Raw genomic sequence first — 21,835 nt, 5'->3', positions numbered from 1 at the left:
CAAAAGTTGCAACTAGTGGGCAAAAATGAATAAGGACAAACATGGCCTTCCATTTGGCAGCATCTAATGTAAGGGAAATAACTCCTTACTGCCAAGATATAAAAACCATTTTAGCATTCACTTCTCAGAAATCTATTCATCTCAGTCTACAAAATTGATTAAACATCTGTTTCATTTATCTCTTGATTTCTCCATATATATATATATATTAGTGATTTATATATATATATATATATATATATATATATATTAGTGATTTATTGGTCAGGGCAAGTGAGCATTCAAGTCAAAACACAACTCTGTATTTGGCATCATGTCCCTTCTCATTATAGAGTCATTAGGCAGAACTCAGCAGACCTGGAAGCCTCAGCCTCTTTCTCAGTTATTTTCATTATCACCAAAGAGGACAAATGCATTGAAAGTATAAAAATATTGCCTGAATTCCCATCAGTCTGAATTTATTTTCCACACTGTGGTCCTAACTCAAAGTTCCATTCTTATTTTTCTTTTCAATGCTTATGTCAGAGGTTTAGTAACCTCACATCAGAGGTGGCCATGGAGCCAGCCTGACTCTCCATTAACATTTTCTTCATTCTTCCAAAGAAGTCAGTGGTTTATTTTTAGTCTTGAAATTGGGGTAGTTTGAATTATCATAGTATCAACTGTGAAAAACTGGGTACTTGAATATTTCATAAAACTCTATTGTGTATATTCAAATATGCTTTTACTAAATACCATTTATTAACCATGAGAAAGAATGCACATTATAGAGATTACACACTTTAAAATGTAGTTTACAGGGTTTATTGTCCCTTTTAAATTAAACTTTAAATTTTTTTAATAGTTGTAGATTCCTATTCACTTGTATTAAATTATATTATGTGTACTCTGTGATGCCAATATCATAACCAGGAAATTTATGTGAATATAATTCACCTATCTTATTTAGATCTCCCCAGTTTTACTTGTACTCATTTATGTATGTTAATCTTATGTATCTCTAGCAGTTTTATCATGTATAGGTTCATGAATCTACTACCATAGTCAAGGTACACTTTCATTAACACAAGGATCCCCTGTGTTGCCCTAATAGTCACAACTATTTTTCTCTTTCCCCTTGACTCTCATACCACAGCAATCACTAACCTCCTCTCCATTCCTATAATGTTATATCAAATGTTATATAAATGAAATCAGACACTATGCCACATTTTGGGATAGGCTTTTTTTCACTCAGCATATATCCTTTGAAATCCATTCAAGTTGATATGTAAATCATAGCTTGCTCCTTTTATTGATGAGTAATATTTCATGGAATGGTTTTTGAATGTGGAACTAGGCTTGAACATGTGGAATAAATCCTATTTGGTATGGATTTAATTGCTTTCAAATATTTTTGTGTTTTATTTCCTAATTTTTTGAGGATTTCTGTGTCAATGTTTATGACATTGTTTTGTAGTTTTTTGTTATTTTTGGTTTGGTTTTGGTATCACAGTAATACTGGGCCTCACAAAATGAATTTGGTAGTGTTCCCTCCTGGTATATATTGTGGAGAAATTGTATAAAATTGATATTAAGTCTTCTTTAAACAGTTGAAATAATTCTCCAGGGAAATCATCTGGGCCTGATTCTTTATTTGGGAAATTTTTAGTTCAGAATTCAGTAAATTTAATGGCAGTAAGACTATACAGATTATATATTTTGTCTTGGTTAAGTCTGGATTTTGAGGAATAGTTCCATTACTTTTGTTGAATTTATAGTGTTCCTTTATTATACATTCAGTGGATGCATGATCTGCTGTGATATACTGTTTAATTCCTGATATTGATGACTTGTGCCTTCTTGTCAGTTTTACTAGAGTTTTAATAATTTCATTAATTTTGGGTGGGATGACTTTAGTTTCATTGATCTCCTCTATTCCTATGTTCTGAATTACATTAATTTCTGCTCTCCCTTTTATTAATGATTTACTTCTACTTGCTTTGAGTTTATTTTGCACTACTCTTTTCAAGTATCTTGATGTAGAAATGTTTATTATTGATTTGAGACATTTCCTTATTTTTAAGAGAAAATATTTTTTAACATTGTTAGGTTTTCAGATGATATTAGAGAGTTTATTTTATATCTAGTCCCCCCCATTATTCTCACATTAGCATGCTATATTTTTTATGTTTAGGAAACCAATATTGATAAATTGCCTAAATCCTATACTTTAGTAGACTTTGTGACCTAGTGTCATTTTTCTGTTCAGGAGCTCATTGAGGAGACATTACATTTACTTATCAGATGGCATTAGACTTGCCTGAAATTTGTCAAACTTCCCATGTTTTTGATAACCTTGACAGTTATATGAGTCAGCTGTCTAGTCAGAATAGAATGTCCCTTGCCTCAGAATTATCTGATGGTTATATCATGATGAATGCTTTTGAACTTTTAGGAAGAGGACACTAGAGGTAAGCTACCATTTTCATCATATCCTATCATGGGGACATATTATCAATATACATAACTGTTGATCTACCATTAAAAACCATCAGGACCTGGTGCCTTTTCAATTCATCTAATAGATATGTGCCTCTTTAGATTACCAAAACTCACACAAGGAAAAATAGATAATTTATGTATCTCAAAAAAATGGTTTATTTCATCTAATTTATCAAATGTGTGGGTATAGATTTATTCATGTTAATACTTTACTATTTATAATGTTCATGCTATCAGCACTGACCACACTTTTTTCCATTTGTTTTGTTTTGTTTTGTTTTTGTCTTTTTTGATTCTTAATATCCTTACATGCTTTTAGTATCAGTATGATGGTGGCCTCATAGAATGAATTTGGGAGTGTTCCTTCCTCCATAATTTTTTGGAATAGTTTCAGAAGGATAGATGTTAGCTCTTCTCTAAATGTTTGATAGAATTCGCCTGTGAAGCCATCTGCTACTGGGCTTTTGTTTGTTGGAAGTTTTGAAGTCACAGTTTCAATTTCATTATTTCTGATTTATCCATTCATCTTTTCTGTTTCATCTTGGTTTAGTTTTTGAAGATGGTACTTTTCTAAGAATTTGTCCTTATTTGTCCATTTTATTGGCATATAGTTTCTTGTAGTAGTCTCTTATGATCCTTTGTATTTCTGTAATGTCATAACGTCTCCTTTTCCATTTCCGAATTCTTGAGTCCTCTCTTTTTTTCTTGATAAGTCTGGCTAATGGTGTTATCAATTTTGTTGATCTTTTCAAAGAACCAGCTTTTCATTTCGTTGCTCTTTTCTATGGTTTTCTTCCTTTCTATTTTATTGATTTCTGCTCTGTTCTTTATAGTTCCTTTCCTTCTGCTAACCTAAAAGTCTTATCTGTTCTTCTCTCTCAAGCTGCTTTAGATGTAAAGTTAGGTTGTTTATTTGAGCTTTTTCTTCTTCCCTGAGGAAGGCTTCTATTGCTATAAACTTCCCTCTTAGAACTGCTTTTGCTGCATTCCATAGGTTTTGGAGTATTGTATTTTTGTTGTCATTTGCTTCTAGGTATTTTTAAATTTCCTCTTTGATTTCTTCAGTGATCCAACAGTAGCATGTTATTTAGTCTCCATGTGTTTTTGTTTTTTGCAGTTTTTTTCTTGTTGATTTCCAGTCATATAGCCTTGTGTTTGGAAAAGATGCTTGATATGATTTCAATTTTCTTAAAGTTACCAAGGTTTGATTTGTGGCCCAGAATGTGATCAATCTGAGAGAATTCTCTGTGTGCACTTGAGAAGAATGTGTATTCTGCTGCTTTTATAATCAGCTTTTTGCAGGAAAGAGCTCTCTGAAGGAGGCTCCTTAGCATTGTCACTACAGTAAAGCTGTATCTTAATCTTAAACCAGGTACCCCCATGTGCTATTCATCTCTGGCCCAAGCATACTTTTCAAATATTTTGATCATGTAATACCTTGCCTAAGCTGTTGCTCATTTCCATTGAGCAAAGAAGTAAAAATGAATAAGTGATAAGCTGATAACCATATTTCTTCCTAGCCTCCTCTTTAGTAATCTTGTGAATAAACATAAACAAGATAGCATCTAGCACAAGATCACAAGGAGTGGACAAGCCTTCACACAGTGGGAGATAGTGATGACTCTGACCCAACCCCCAACTCAATGATTATCTGAGATTACTTCCTCTTTTCCCTTTAAAAACTTTCATAGCCAGGTAGAATCTTTGGAGTTGGTTTTGGGAGACTTGAGTTTATCTTTTCCCCGGTTTGCTGGCTTTCCTTTCTACCAACACTTACCTCACAAGTATTGATTTTTGAGTAGCAAGAAGCCAGTTTGATAGCACATCCCAAAAGTCACTTGAACGTAAACCCAGTCGATGTGGAAAGGAATTGGTTATGAATAACAGGACACCAATTTCACCTTTTTGGCTCTGGAGTATTTTCTGGAGTTTAGGACAAGAGACAAAATATTAAAATAAAAGATGTTCCCATTGTTCTTATCCTTCCAGGAATTCCAAGGATTTGGGAGTTATGAGCCAATATGATAAATGTATTTTGGTCATCTGAATGACCAAGTGTATAGTTCTTGTAAATTACAATATTATAACCACACCCACACACAAATAAATCTTCTATAGTGTGAAAACTACATGGTTTGATAATTTTAACTCTGGCAATGATTGATTAACAGAAATGTCAACTACTTAGTAGGGGAACAATTCACCCTGAGTACTTGTTTGCTGGAGTTATTTCAAATTCTTTTCTCTCTCTCCCTGGAAGATCAGCAGAACAACTGTGTAACCTCCACATCTGTTGAGGATTAACTCCACAGTCATGGATTTCTTTTTTTTTTTTCCCAGCTGTATGCACTATGACTCTTGTTGAACTGCATAAAGAAAGAACTGTACAGATACAATGAAATACAAATTGTTGGGTATTTACATTCAAATTAAAAACCAGTCATTAATCTATATTTCTGCCTTTACAATTGCTTATTTTCCCTTCTCCTAAAAAAGGTTTCGTATTCATTGTCAGACTTGTAATGCCCCTTTTTTCTATTGTTTTCTTATCTGTAGGTTCTATGGACAGAGCTGTTTTCTGTTACAGTACCAAAGCAAAGACTGTCCATCGGTTTGTAATAGAGTACTGCTTCAAAGTGTAAAGTATCTTATAGCAAAACAGGAGCTGCAGAACAAACAAGACATCTTTGAGTAGAAGTATTTATTGTACATGACTAATCTGGCAGGAGTTTGAGAGTGTTAAAAAGACTAAGAAAGTTCCGTTTCTGTTAAAGGATGCATTGTTGTAGACATTTATTGAGGAAAAAAACAGTATTAGTTAATTTCTATCTCAAATTGTAAAAAATGGTTATAATTCTCTTTTGTCTATGTTGATTTTTAATTTTCTTGTGATGAAAACTAAGAACTACTTTAGAGGTGTACTAAACCACAACAGTGACCATAGGGTTTATGTATTAAGATATTAAGAAATGAATGAAACATTTTAAGTAAGAACTCCAAGTAAATTTTCTCGAGTCCCATGAGTCTTTTACCTACTTTCTAAGTCTTAGCATCTGATAAGCAGTTCTCCCAGCTTTCTCTATCTCCACTAACATTTTATACTGACTATTAACCATAGGCACTAATGTGGAAGTGGCAGACATTTCAGATAAATTCTTTTCAGGTGGTATTTGCAACCTACTGGCAGTAACTTGAGAGACTTAGATGTAAAAATTCACAGTTCAAACTCTGAAAAACCTTTGAAAATCAGCTTTTTAAAAGTGTATGCAGAAGAAATGTTTTAAAACAATGAAGAGCTAGAGAATTTCATTAAATAGAATAGAGGGATCCATCACTGGATTCTTGTTATTCTTTCCTATTAATAGCTTATTTAAATTTCATGGTTTTCCATGAGAGGTGATAAAAACAAAGATATTTGAATATATGAACATATAAGTATTTAAAATGAAAATATTTGTTGGGATCTTTGATACCTCACCACTTTCATATCATTCCAAGTTTCTTTCATGCTTACATATTATACCACTGTTGTAAGAGAGGGCCAAGAAAAATGTGCTGGATTTCTCTGGAATGCAACTCAAGCTCAGCATTAAACTGTATTAATGTCATACTTTATATTTTATTTTACTAAAATTATAATATTTGTGTACAATTTCATGTAGAAATTTGATAAATGTAAATGCTTCTGGTTTCTGTGTAATATCATCAAATTTCTCCCACTTCAACATGAAGTATAAAAGTTTATGACTTACATATATCTGGTGATATTACACAGAAATCAGAAGCATTTACATTTATTCACTTAATGAAGAATATTTTTGCAGCTTCGGCCTGACAAAGAAAGAAAATTCGTCTTCAATTGCAAAGGTCCATACAGACACAATAGAGAACACTCAATATTAAGTAGTGTTTCTCAAATTGCAGAGCATGCTCAACTGCATCAAAATCATCACCGGATTCTATTATACCAGAATTTTATGAGTGCACTCAGAGAAAGGTGTTGTGACAATATCTAGGAGGAACACTGCAATAGAGAAAGTCAGTGAGGCTGCAACACATTATGGTTTATAGGTTCAAATGAAAATTTTATACAACTAACATCTTGCAGAGCTTACTGAAGTGAGCCAAACTCAGTTCTTTATAGATTAAAGCTACCCTTAAATTTTAAGCAATTATATGGGACTACTAGACACATTATTTAACTACTGACTAATACTAAAGCAAAAAATGATATTTTAGTATAAATTATAATTAGGACACACAAATGAGAATCAGATTTAAAAAAAATAAAGAACAGAGTCTACAATAAGGCAGATACTATCTCATGTGCATTAACAAGTTGTTAATATACATACTTTGCCTCCTCCTTCATTTTGCTTGTCATCATTGAAGCCCCTTTTAATGCTCCAGGTATTTCTGAGTTTATGAGATTTGGTAGATAACTGAGTCCATTCCCTGTTTTAGGTGCTGAAAATACCAGATAATTTTTCTTTTCTTTTTACAGCTACTCCTGTGGCATATGGAAGTTCCTTGACCAGGGGTTAAGTCAGAGCTACCGCTGGGTCTATGCCACAGTCAGGGCCATACTGGATCTGAGCCACATCTGCAAACTATACAGAAGCTTATGTCAATGCCAGCTCCTTAACCCAATGAGTAAGTCATCCTCTGAGAGAAAAAGTCAGGTCCGTAACCCACTAAGCCACAACAGGAACTCCTACTAGGTAGGTTTTCAATCTTAGTTGCAGTTAAGTTTTATGCAGCTAGGATCTCCTAACAAGATAGATCAACACCAGAGAGTGAATCAGGAACTAATGAAAATAGCAGCAGGGCCCAAAGAGGAGACTTTTTCTTGATTTTGTAGTTATAACAAAATTAAGTTCCTGGAGCAGCAAGGAAAAGTGGTATACAGCTGAGGCATTACCATGCCTTGCAGTGCAGAATCAATACACTGGTTCTATAGTCTGAGTGTGAGTTTGGCTTCTGATCTTACAGCCTTTGATCATGGTTAGAGAAACTCTCAGTGATTCTAGGAGCTAACCAATATCCATTTACTAAATTAATTCTCTGCTTAGAGCAATCAGAGGTGCTTCTGGCTGCTAACAAGATCCCTAACAGATGAATTTAATATAAGAAATTTTATGTAAATATTTTCAACTAATATGAAATTTAAAATCTGAAACTTTTATACATTCTTAGTTACTACTGACATTACTGTTTATTAAATGCATATTATTGGCAAGTTGTTCTCATTTTTCAGTGCAGTGTTAACTAATTTTTACTGTAGAGAATATTTTCTATACTGGCTAAATTACTTGTTAAAACTGACTTCATGTTATTTTGCTTAAATCTTGTAAGGATTTTCATACTCTAGCTAAAGAAAATAAAAAAGATACAAACAGAAAATTGAAATGATTTACCCAGTGTAACAAAGCCAGGAAACAGTGGTAAAACCAATATCTTTGGTCTAAAACTAAAGGATATTCACTGTATGTTATACTACCTTTAAAATGAGTTTCAAGAAAGAGAGGAAAAAGCATGTATACAAAAGGAACACTATGTTTAAGTCTTTAAGCCATTTTAAATTTATTTTTGTGCATGGTGTGAGGGTGTGTACCAGTTTCATTGATTTACATGCAGTTATCCAGTTTGCCCAGCACCACTTACTGAAAATACTGTCTCCCATTTTACATTCTTTCCTCCTTTGTCAAAGATTAATTGACAAATTAACCATAGGTGTCTGAATTTATTTCTAGGTTCTACATCCTGTCCCATTGATCTGTATATCTGTTTTTGCACCAGTACCACACTGTCTTCATTACTGTAGCTTTGATTTTATTGTCTGACATCTGGGAGACTTATGCCTCCTGCTTCCCACCCCAGCCCCTCAGGATTTCTTTGACAATTCTGGGTCTTTTGTAGTTCCATATAAATTTTTGCATGGTTTGTTCTAGTTCTGCGAAAAATATCATGGGTAATTTGGATAGAGATTACACTGAATCTGTAGATTGCTTTGGGTGACATGGCCATTTTAACAATATTAATTCTTCCAATACAGGTGCATGGAATATATTCCCATTTCTTTGAATCCTCTCTAATTTCCTTGATTAATATTTTATAGTTCTTAGCATATAAGTCTTTCACCTCCTTGATCAGGTTTATTCCCAAGTATTTAATTATTTTGGGTGTGATTTTAAAAGGTATCTATTTTTTTAATATTCCTTTTCTAATATTTCATTGTTAGTATACAGAAATGCAACTGATATCTGAATGTTAACCTTGTATGCTGCTACTTTAATGAATTCGTTGATCAGTTCAGGTAGTTTTTGGGTTGAGTCCTTAGGGTTTTCTAAATATAGTATCATGTCATCTGCACACAGTGACAATTTTACCTCTTCTCTTCCAATGTTGATAATATTTATTTATTTATTTATCTGATTGCTGTGGCTAGGACTTCCAATACTAATGTTAAATAAAAGTGGTGAGAGTGGGCATCCTTGTCTTGTTCTAAATTTTAGGGGGGAAACCTTTCAGCTTTTCTCCATTGAGTATTATGCTGGCTGTGGGTTTGTCATAAATGGCTTTTATTATGTTAAGGTATGTTCCCTCTATACCCACTTTGGTAAGTTTTGATCATGAATGGATACTGGACTTTTTCAAATGCTTTTTCTACATCTATTGAAATGATCATGTGGATTTTGACATTCTTTTATTAATGTGGTGTATGCCATTGATTGATATGTGTATTATTGAACCATCCTTGTGAACTTGGTATGAAACCCACATGGTCATGGTGTATGATGTTTTTTATGTGATGTTTGATTTGGTTGGTTAAACTTTTGGTGAGAATTTTTGCATCTATATTCATCAAAGATATTGGCCTATAATTTTCTTTTTTTGGTAGTATCTTTGTCTTGTTTTGGTAATATGGTGATGATGGCCTCATAGAATGTTTTGGGGAGTGTTCCTTCTTCAATCTTTTGGAAAAATTTAAGAAGGATGGGTTTATGTTCTTTGTATGTTTGGTAGAACTTGCCTGTGAAGCCATTTGGTCCTGGACTTATGTTTGTAGTGAGTGTTTTTATTACATATTCAATATCATTTCTACCAATGGGTCTGTTTAAGTGATCTGTATTCTTTATTGAATTTTGGTGGGCTGTGTATCTCTCAAAAGTTGTCTGTTTTTTCTAAGTCGTCATATTTGTTGGCATATAATTGTTCATAGTATTCTCTTATGTTTTTTTGTATTTCTGCAGTATCCATTCAGATTTCTCCTTTATCATTTCTTACTTTATTTGGGTTCTCCAGACTGTGATTTAATTTCTTCAGATAATACATAGGAATATACCTGAACAAGGATTTGAAAGACTTAAATGCTGAGAATTATAAAACATTAATCAAGGAAATTGAAGAGGATACAAATAAATTGAAAGATAGTCCATGCTCCTGGATTGGAAAAATTAATATTGTTAAAATGGCCATGTTTCCCAAAGCAATCTACAGATTTAATACAATCTCTATCCAAATTACCCATGATATTTTTCACAGAAGTAGAACAAACCATCCAAAAATTTATATGGAAACATAAAAGACCCAGAATTGCCAAAGCAATCCTGAGGGAAAAAAAAAAAGCAGAGGTATAAATCTTCCATATTTCAGACAATACTACAAAGCTACAGTAATGAAGACAGCATGGTACTGGTACAAAAACAGATATACAGACCAGTGGAACAGAATAGAGAGCCCGGAAATAAACCCAGATACTTATGGTTAATTTATCTTCAACAAAGGAGGCAAGAATATAAAATGGAAAAAGATGGCTTCTTCAGCAAGTGGTGATGTGAAAACTGCATGTAAATCAATGAAACTAGAACACATCCTGACACATGCCCAAAAGTAAATTCAAAATTGATTAAAGACTTAAACATAAGATAAGATACTACAAAACTCCTGGAAGAGATCATAGGAAAAACATTCTCTGACATCAAACTTACAAATGTTTTCTTAGGTCAGTCACCCGAGACAAAAGAAATAAAAACCACAAAAAATCAGTGAGGCCTAATCAAATTTATATGTTTTTGCACAGCAAAGGAAACCATTAAAAAAAAAAAAAAGACAACTTACAGAATGGGAGAAAATATTTGCAAATGATGCAGCCAACAAGGGCTTAATCTCCAAAGTATATAAACAGCTCATTCAACTCAACATCCAAAAAACAAACAACCAAATTGAAAAAATGGGCAGAAGACCTGAACAGACATTTCTCCAAAGAAGATTACAGATGTCCAACATTAACATGAAAAAAAATGCTCAAAATCACTGATTATTAGAGAAATGCAAATAAAAACTACCATGAGGTACCATCTCACACCAGTCAGAATGGCCATCATTAATAAGTCCACAAATAGCAAATGCTGGAGAGGGTGTGGAGAAATCCCTCCTGCATTGTCGATGGGAATGTCAGTTGGTACAACCACTATGGAAAACAGTATGGAGGTACCTCATAAAACTAAATATAGAACTACCCAATGACCTGGCAATCCCACTCTTGGGCATTTATCTGGACAAAACTTTGCTTGAAAAAGATACATGCATCCACATGTTATTGCAGGATGATTCACAATAGCCAAGACACGGAAATAACCTAAATGTCCATCTAGAGTTTAGTGGATTAAAAAAGATGTGGTACATATACCCAATGGAATACTACCTAGCCATAAAAAAACAATGCCATTTGCAGCAAAATGGATGGATCTAAAGATGCTCATACTAAGTGAGGCAAGTCAGAAAGACAGATACCATGTGATATCACTTATACATGAAATTTAAAATATAGCACAGATGAACCTATCTACAGAACAGAAACAAGCTCACAGACCTGGATAGCAGACTTGTGGTTGCCAAGGAGGAGCAGGAGGGAGGGGGATGGACTGGGAGTTTGGAGTTAATAGATACAAATGGCCACATTTAGAATGGATAGACAATGCGGTCCTACTGTATAGCACAGGGAATTATGTCCAATCACTTGTGATGGAACATGATGAAAGATAATGTGAGAAAGAGAGCATTTATAGATGCATGACTGGGTCACTTTGCTGTACAGCAGAAATTGACAGAACAATGTAAATCAACTATAATCAATTTTTTAAAAAGAATAAAAAAAATAAAAGGAACTAATTCTTATCTATAGGTAATTAATTAAGCAAAGTAGACTTTAAGTTTAAAATCATCTATCTGCATAGATATTTAAATCCTTAGATGCTTAATAACCTACATATTTTCTTTGGTATTTTATTGGTATTTCTTTGGAATACCTGTGCCAAACCTTCTCTTAGAGAAAGCTTAGGAGAAGCATATCAACCTATGCTTAAAAAGTTAAATAATCTAAATTGCTGTGGATTTTCAATAAATTTTGAGATTAAGAGAGAAATTGAGGGAAAAAAAATTCTTCCTGATTTTTCTTCATTATGGCTTAATATATTTTTAGGGGTTGATATATGAAAGAATAAATGATCCTTAATTGTCACAAGATTTTCAGTTTCCTTCAGCATGCCAGCAGGAGGCAGCACTAAGGTTTGAGAGGCTATGAATGGGAAGCAGTGTTTCCTATAGGCAAATAATCACTGTTCTTTTCTAAACTCTTCTTTCCTTCCGTGAGTACATTTCCTCAGACCCATTCTTGCATCACTCCAGAGTACTCTAGTACTGATGGTGGGGTTTGCACTGAAATTCCATCAATGACAATTCACTTCAATTCATTTGCATCTCCAATTAACAGCATTTAATGCTCATAAGGTTTTGGTAGACTTAAAACAACCAATGGTATGGAGCTGGATCATAGCACTATGCCCTGAACCTCTGTTCTTTTCTGTCAGCCATGAAAATCTCCTGGAGGACAGCAATGATGCCATTTATTCTAACTCAAAACCACCAGATATCAGAAGCTGTTTTCATATTCACTTGTTTAAATCTTCCAAAAGGATTAACTTTTACTCCTTGTGTTACAGCTGCTGTCCTTACATCACTCCCAATTAATTGCTTGAGCCAGTGCACAAACACACACAGACATATAAACACATCTAAATTATCCTAGTTTCCAAATAGTCTCTCAAGTATATTACTTATTTGGAAATATAAAGGCCTACCTGGTCATGTATTAATCATTTGAAAGGGACTGGCCGCAGGCTTGGCTTTTGAGTTTCAAACTATATCCAGCTTGTAACATCATCAAACATGGTGCTTTAGGCTAGAACCCATATCCTTCCATTGCACTGTGGGCACAGCAGAGGACCCCTTTGAGACCCAACAGCTGTAAACCATCCATACCTGAGGCACTCCAGCTCTCAGAGATTCTACTGGCAGTTACTCCTTTAATACTTGATCCCACTTCTTCAAGAGTTTGTCAGAGGCACTGGAAGAGCTTCACAGGTGACTGATAAAGAAAAGAAATTAAATGAGAGGAGTCATAATTCTACCTATTTCACTTCTTGTTCTCTCAACCTAAAGGAGAAAAAAAATGCAGAACCATCTTTAACTTTTATAATTCATTTAGTGTATCTTACCTGCTGACAAGGAGAGATATAGCATTCTGAGAAGTGGAAATGTACCTAGAGTTGGAAGTTTCAGCAACTATGACATAACAGCATAAGATTCTTAGAAGACTGGGAGAGTTCAGAGGAACTGTAGACTTGAGTAATTTATTAAAATATCTGTAATCCTCCTTAATTGCCTAAGATCTAGTTAAGAATCTAAAGGAAGGGAACCATTTGCCCTCTTTCAGCTCCATCCCATCAGTACCTTTCAGTTTTATATATTAGAATTACAAATATTTACTGGCCAAATGCCAGGATAATTTAAGGCACCATAATCATTGGGCTTTGAGCCTTCAAAGGAATTAATTGTCACAATGAAGAGAAAGAATCAAAGCTTGGAGATGTATGGGTGTGGACTTGTTCATTTTCTTTACAGTTGTACAATTCATTTTCTTTCCTTCACTTTTTCCCTTTTGGATCCATTTTAAATCCTAAATGCTGACATTGAGACAAGCCTGAGGGCAGTACTTGGTTCTCTAGCCTGGGAACCTTGCTTTCAGTGATTGGAGTTTTACAAGGAACCAATGGTATAAGAGCATGGGACATATGCTCTTCTCACTTCATAAACTTTCTCTGGGTTTGGGATTGCAGCCAAAGTGTCCAAGGAAGAAAGTTCAGGTCAGCTCTGCTCTAAGCACTGAGATTAGCTTTCCTTTTCTGCTTAATCTTCTTATTCACAAATTTGCTCAGGATAGGTAATAAAAATTGGATCCAAGTTTGGTTTGTTGTTCTTGTTTAAGACTAGGTAAAGGAGGCCTGCTTTGCATCTAGGCACTTGAGGTCTACATTGTTTAGGAAGTAAGATCTCAAATTTCTTCTCCTTGGTTTACTAGCATTTTATATTAGAGAATGGAGTTTTACCTAGTAATACAGTGATAATCTGCCCTGATTTTTTCATCAGAGATATTGAGAAATTGTTCATCATTGAAAGGCTATGGAAATCCTATTTGCCATGATTTCCTTGAATTTATTAATTTCATTTTCATAGGTACCAACTCTACAAATGATATTTTATAAAGATACGGCTGGAGGAAGTAATTTTATTCATTCCAACTCTTCAACAAAAGGCACCAACTATGGGCTCTTTCAAAGTCTGTTCTAGCTGCAGGAACTTCTTTGCCCCGGATCATGCCCTTCCCTCGGGCACTGAATATCCAGGCTGTGAATAAGGTGAGGATAGAGAAGTCTGGACATTTCCACCTGACATGGGGATACTCCAACTGGCAGTATGCACTCTAGAGCTGCACTGCAGTTTTGCTGGGGCTTTGTCATTCCTGCATCACAATTCAATTTTTTCCTCTTCTTAATCCTGCTTCCTCTCACTTCCCTTTAAAGGCTTTTATTTCTAATAAACATCCTGAATCTCAAACTCTATGTCACTCTTCATTCTGGGGCACCCAATATGTGAGATAAATAGATCCCAAATAATAAGCAAAGTATATTTATATACATAAATATATATATATAAACCCACATATATGTATTTATACATACATACACATATATGTACAAACATATGTACATATACACACACACACACATATATATATATATATATATATATGCTTAGATATATGCTTAAGCAGACCTTTTCCCCTTCACTGTTTGCACATTTCTGTTCCCAACAAATCTTATAAAAATTAGATTAGTAGATACCATTTAACTTAACTCCTGAATTATATGCTCTACTGAATGTACGCAATACCTTGCCTAACCTGTTCACTGTTTTCCAAGAAGTGGGAATCAAGAGTTCAGTAGTTAAAGAATGACTCTCGGAGTTACCTTGTGGCTCAGCAGTTAACAAACCCGACTAGCATCCATGAGGACACAGATTTGATCACTGGCCTCGCTCAGTGGGTTGAGGATCTGGTGTTGCCATGAGTTTTGGTATAGATCACAGACATGGCTCAGATCTGACTTTGCTATGGCTGTGGTGTAGGCCAGTGGCTATATCTCAGATTGGACCCCTAAACTGGGAACCTCCACATGCTTCGAGTGTGACCCTAAAAAGACAAAAAAAAAATTAAAAATTAAAAAATACACTAAAAAAATAAAGAATAACTTTGTACCCCTAGCAGCCCCCTTAGCAATCCTGCAGACAGACCACACAGATGACAAAATATCTGAATAAGATCATGAGGAATCAGTCAGCCTACATACAATAGAAAACGACGCAAACCTAACCTGCTTCAGTATTAACTGAGATTACTTCTCTTTTTCCCCTTTTAACATAGTTATGGCTGAGCAGAATCTTCAGATTTGGTTTGGGACACGAGTCTGCCTTTTCCTCAGATTGCTGGATATTCTGATTAAATCATCTTTCCTTTCTACCATCACTAGACTTTTCACTGGGCTTTTCGGCAATTAAGCAGCTTAACCTAAGTTTAGTAACATGCATATGTGGTTTTTGAAAGAAAAAGAAACAGATTTCCCACCCTTGGTTTTCCTGGTTGGGTTCTAGTTAAGGCATTGCAGGACATAGATAATAAACCAAACCAAGCATTTCTGTTTGTTCAAGTTTTAAATGACCTCCTCTGCATTATTTCAAGGGAATTTAAAAAATCCATCGTACACTGGTGTTGGATCTTTCTTTACATTAGCCACCCTAGGCAATGGTCAGAGCAACAAATATTTTAAAAACTACCGTACTCAATACAGACTTAGCCTTTTTTGAGACCACTCCTGTTGTGAGAAGGTTTAATAGCTTGAAGCCACTTGTGGAATGGAAATATAGTAAAAGCAGATAATTCTATGGCCATCTGATTAATAAGAATTGGGAAAGGAAAATCAGCATGGTCAGTGCCTGTCTGTTTATGCAATTAACTATTTTACTAGATCTAGTTTAAAAGTTGGTAATTCTTAAAAATGGTGCTGCTAATTATTTATAGCTACTCCTGAATGTAATTCATCAAGGGGGAGGGGGCTGGAGGAAGTGTGGGAGAGAGAAATAAAGGGAGAAGAGAGATGGGAGATGGATGTTGCCAGGCAGGGGTCAAATCAGAGCTGTAGCCACCGGCCTACACCAGAGCCACAGCAACACGGGATCCAAGCCACGTCTGTGACCCACACCACAGCTCAGGGCAATGCCAGATCCTTAACCCACTGAGCAAGGCCAGGGATCGAACCCGCAACCTCATGGTTCCTAGTCGGATTCGAGAGTTGCGGCTTTGAGAGTTGATTAATCTGGAAGAGTCATCAGTACCATCAGTTAATAATAAATCAATATTATCCACAAATTCCTGTAACAGCTATGTCAGCGCTCGTTTATGCACATTTAGAAACAACTCTAGATTCTGTGATTATGTTTCACCTACCTCAGCCATATATTCATCACAAAAATCAGCTAAATTTTAAGAATTGCCATTTCTTTGTTTCGATGCCAGTTTCTTTCCTTGAAGCATAGAGTCTCCTCTTCCTTCTCTATGTCCAACAAAACCACAGAGTTAGAGCCTCAATAATTGGTAGTTGTTGATACATTATATTATTGGTACATTTATCTGCTTTTTTCTCTCTTAACTTTCTGATTCTTTCTGTTCTGCCACTTTCTTAAATTCTTTCACCTATTAAAATATGATTAATCATATGGGTTACTCAATATTAAATTCTTTTCCTGATTTTGTTCTCTATTCTCCCCTCTGTTCCCCATTCCCCTCCCTTCTTTCTTTCCTTTCCTCTCTCTCAATCTTCTCTGTTTCAGGTGTCAGCTACTTTTTCTATGTAAACATTTCCCAACCTCGGCTCCTAACATCTTCTCCAGTTCCGCAGTCTCTTTCCATTAAATATTTCTGAAGGCTGAAATTTATTTTCCGGTGGTTAGTAAAACAGAATATGGTAACGACAAATGCTGAGGTGCTGAACCGGTCAGTTCTGCTCTCTCTCACCTTTTTATTTAAATATAAGAATTTCACTGGTGGGAGAATGGAAGTGAAGCAGAAGAACAACTGTAGTTCCTTGTAGGGATTTTAATAGATTAAAAAGAAAGCATTGTCTTCTAGAATTGCAGTAACATTAGGATGATAATTTTCAGGTTGCAGTGGACTTTTTATATGTCTTATGGTTCTACTCACCCAACTGTAATGATGAGGAAATTGTTATTCAGAGAGGTTGAGCACCTTGACACTAAGGATGGAGCTTGATCTGTTTTTTTATTCTGTTGACACTAAGACAGATCTGTGTGCAGAAATAAACCATGACACCACTTAAAGCAGCCTTTGTTTCTGCCAGTTATAATCAGGGTATACAGCTACTATTACCATCATTATTAGGTAATTACTAAGCTGTAATGAAAAGAACATACGTTTTTGGGGTTAAACTGATGTGGGTTCATATCCCTCTCCTAAAAATTACCCATTGTATGAAATTGGGCAGAACACTTAACATTCTCTGAGTCACATATTCTCTGTGTATTAGCTATATTAGTACTCCATGGATCTTAGCAAAGGGTATTTTTGTTTAAACTGCCTATCAGCCATGTAAGGGAAAAAAATAGTGCTTTCAATCTTTGATACTATTACTACCTTGACTTGCTTAACATTTTCCAAAATGCTTTGTCGATATATACCTATATTTTCCTATTCACACTCTCTTCCTTTATTTTATATTTAAACATTTAACTTTTAAATAAAATACACAAAATTACAGAAAAAAACAAACATACTCAGGAGTTCCTGTTGTGGCTCAGTGGTTAACGAATTTGACTAGGAACCGTGAGGTTGAGGATTCAATCCCTTCCCTTGTTCAGTGGGTTAAGGATCCGGCATTGCCGTGAGCTGTGGTGTAGGTCGCAGACACGGCTCGGATCCTGCGTTGCTGTGGCTCTGGCGTAGGCCTGTGGCTACAGCTCCGATTCGACCCCTAGCCTGGGAACCTCCATATGCCTTGGGAGCGGCCTAAGAAATGGCAAAAAGAGAAAACAAACATACTCATGTACAAACACAAAAATTAAAGAAATATTAACACTTCTATATATTTCAGAGGTCTATTTTTCAAGAAAAAAAATATTAAAATATATTAAAATTTTATTCTTTGTATCTTTGTACTCCCTTCACAGAGGTAATGGCATTCATGTCTTTATAACATGTATCTTTGTTCATCAAACAATTTGGTGTTTGTCTTGAAGGTTTGATAGAATTTATCTGAAAAACAATTTTTGTGGTTGTATTTTTACTTGCCAATTTGCTTTAATATTTAGAAGTCAATTTTATTTATAACTTCAAAAATATATTCTGAAACACTATTGTCCTATAAATTGTGTCATGTGTAAATGGTTTTTTTTATTGCATTAGTTTTGAACATTCTTTTTTGTCTGTTTACTTTCTACCTTTCTATTTTATTTTGCTTCAAGAGTGTCTCCTAAAATACATACAATTTTTGCTTTTCTTAGGATCTTTGTGTTTTATTTACGTGACGAATTAAATTTCATTTATTTCTATGTGTGTGATGATGTATTTGGATTAATTTATACAATCCCTATTTGGTGTGATCTTTTGATTATCCATTTTTTCTAAGTGTAGTTTTTTTCTTCTGTCTTATATTTCATTGATTAACATTTGTAAGGCAACAGGGGCTGCAGGTGGTGTCTGTTCACAGACCCTTAGTGGTGGAAGACCACGGCCACTTCTGGTGTCTGATATAACTGCTGTGGTTTGCCCCACTGCCTGGAGACCATGCAAAAGACACCACATCCTTCTTAGACCCCCCCTTACCCTTAGCCCACAGAAGAGGTGCCTGGGTATCCGTAGCCACCACAAGAGGCTCACCAGCATCCATACTCTGCTGCAAGTAGCACTTTGGCACCCTTAGCCTGTGCCAGAGGTACCAGGCCTCTGAGAGTCCATGTGTGTACAGGGAAAGATATTCCTGTGGTGTTCAGTCCCTCCTCCTCTCATCCTCCCTAACAATAGTTCTTTGTTTCTCCTGTGGGTCCAAAACCCTTCCAGGTTCCCTTGGCTGTGACACACCACTTCCTAGCCCTGGAGGCTGTCTCCATAAAGCCAGCCCTAGTCCTCTCCCCACAATTGACCTCCAGAGCCTGAGTGTCAGCACCCATCCCCTGCCTGAGCGTCTCAGGGTATACTGTCCAGGGGTGGTGGTACAGAGGGTCTTTGCAGCTTTCATTCTGTCTGCCCTCCTCAGTCCAAGTGATGCACTTTTCGCCATTATTTGAGGTTCCTCTGTCTCAGGTGATCTCCTGTCAGTTAGGTGGCTTCCCAGGGTGTGGGTTCCTCTCCTCTTTAATAGCTCCCTCTCAGGAGTGCTGGTTGAATCCTGATTCATTCTCTCTCATTTTTCTCCTTTTGTTCTTGCCCTTTTTGGAGGTTTAAAGTATTTTACCAGTGTTCAGCAGATGTTCTATGCGAATCAATCTACATGTAGATTTTTTTTCTTAATGTGTTTGTCTTACTCCTCCTCCATCTTGATCATTTCCAGAGAAAAGCTGAAAACCTTCCCACTAAAATCTGGAACAAGACAAGGATGCCCACTCTCACCACTTTTATTAACATAGTATTAGAAGTCCTAACCACAGCAACCAGACAAACAGAAGAAATAAAAGGTATACAAATTGGAAGGGGAGAGATAAAATTGTCACTGTATGCAGATGACATGATACTATATCCTAAGGACTCAACCCAAAAACTACTCAAACTGATCAACAAATTCAGCAAAGAGCCAGGATATAGATTACCATTCAGAAATAAGCTGCATTTTTGTAAACTAACAATGAAATGTTATAAAAGGAATACAAAAATACAATACCTTTTAAAATTGCACACAAAAAAATCAAATACCTAAGAATAAACTGACCAAGTAGGTGAAGGACTTATATGCTGAGAACTATAAAACATTAATCAAGGAAATTAAAGAGGATTCAAAGAAATGGAAGGATATGCCATTCTCCTGGATTGAAATAATTAATATATTAAAATGGCCACACTACCCAAAGCAACCTACAGATTCAATGCTATCCCTATCAAATTACCCATGATATTTTTCACAGAAATAGAACAAACAATCCAAAAATTTATATGGAACCATAAAAGACCCAAATTGCCAAAGTAATACTGAGGGGAAAATAAAAAGGAAACAAGCAGGAGGTATAACACTCCCAGACTTAAGACAATATTAGAAAGGTACAGTAATTAAGAGAATGTGAGATAGAACCAGACATACAGATCAATGGAACAGAATAGAGAGGCCAGAAATAAACTCAGACACCTATGGGCTATTAATCTTTGACAAAGGAGGCAAGAACATAAAATGGGAAAAAAAACAGTCTTTTCAGTAAGTGCTGTGGAGAAAACTGGATAGTTGCATGTAAATCAAGAAACTGGAACACACCCTAATACCATGCACAAAAATAAACTCAAAATGGATTAAAGACTTAAGCATAAGACAAGACCCCATCAAATTCCTAGAAGAGAACAGAGGCAAAGCATTCTTTGACATCAACAATATAAATGTTTTCTTACGTCAGTCTCCTAAGGCAACAAAAATAAAAATAAACCAGTGGGACCTAATCAAACTTACAAGCTTTTGCACAGCAAAGGAAATCATAAAAAAAAAAAAAGGCAATCTATGAAATGGGAGAAAATAATTTCCAATGATGCAACCAACAAGGGCTTAATCTCTAAAATATACAAACAACATATACAACTCAACAGAAAAAAAAAAAAAAAAAAAAAAAACCCAATTGAAAAATGGTCAGAAGACCTGAATGGACATTTCTCCAAGAAGACATACAAATGGCCAACATGCCTATGAAGAAATGCTCAGCATCACTAATTATTAGAGAAATGCAAATCAAAACTACAATGAGGTACCACCTCATACCGGTCAGAATGGCCATCATTAACAAGTCAGCAAACAACAAATGCTGGAGAGGGTCTGGAGAAAAGGGTATTCTGCTACACTTTGGTGGGACTGTAACTTGGTAAAACACTATGGAAAACAACATGGAGGTAACTCAGAAAGCTAAATACAGAACTACTATATGACTCAGTGTTGCGAGACATGTTTTTATAATATTTTCTTAGCCTCTTTGCTGAAAACTCCATCTTGTCCTTCCTTACTTTGTCCTGTCTTTCTGCTTGAGAAACAGTCACGGTGATGGTAAATGATTTAAACTTAAGAACAAAGACCTAAAGGCATGTGTTATTCGCGGGGTCAGCTGAATGAGGACATAATACAATGGTCTAGGCACACCAGACCTGTGCAGATTGGCATGCCATTTGCACAAGCATGATATGTCCTCTAAAGAATAAGAGAAAGAGGAACTTCATGACCAAGTGGTTTATGAGTGGTCATTAACAGAATATGCATTAGCAAAGAGAACCAAGGTGCAAACCTAGGCACACAGGGTTGCCACAAATAGGCAGGCCATTTGCAGAAGCACAGTGTGGATTCTCTGAAATGCTATGCATAGATAGCTAACTCAAATGCTAATGATTCTTAAATGCCTAAAGTTTAGAGTAAAAGTTTAACCATCTACCAGCTAAGTGACTTTTGAAATAATAAAAGAATTTATAAAATAATAAACAAACCCTATATCCTCCACCCATTGTGCCCTCCTCACTTGATGTCATCCTAAAGAGCACAATGAAAGCAGTGTGATTTCTTGAGGCAGGGCTCTTGGTCCCTGAGACCTTGAGTCCCCCGGTTCCCACCTTCTCTGTGTCTTGTTTTATGTTAACTTTTTTTCCTTAAGTTCCATAGCACCCATTCTTCAGCCCCATCCTGCTGAGCTGGTCTCAGCAACTCAGCAA

At 35.5% G+C, this 21,835-nt stretch overlaps 1 long non-coding RNA gene across 2 annotated transcripts; it reads right to left on the bottom strand.

The window, feature by feature from the left end:
- On the bottom strand, positions 3,752-16,489 carry LOC102162347. Of its 2 annotated transcripts, none has more exons than XR_002338256.1 (3): positions 16,388-16,489; positions 12,808-12,913; positions 3,752-4,407 (listed from the first exon to the last, which is right to left on the bottom strand). It is a non-coding gene; the product is annotated as an uncharacterized LOC102162347 (long non-coding RNA). The 2 variants fall into 2 exon arrangements; XR_002338257.1 differs by lacking the exon at positions 3,752-4,407 and adding an exon at positions 4,808-4,866.

The sequence above is a fragment of the Sus scrofa genome, chromosome 13 (assembly GCF_000003025.6).
Source record: "Sus scrofa isolate TJ Tabasco breed Duroc chromosome 13, Sscrofa11.1, whole genome shotgun sequence".
NCBI lineage: Eukaryota > Metazoa > Chordata > Mammalia > Artiodactyla > Suidae > Sus > Sus scrofa.
The sequence above is the reverse complement of the archived record's forward strand: the minus strand, read 5'-3'. Positions and strand labels throughout refer to the sequence as shown.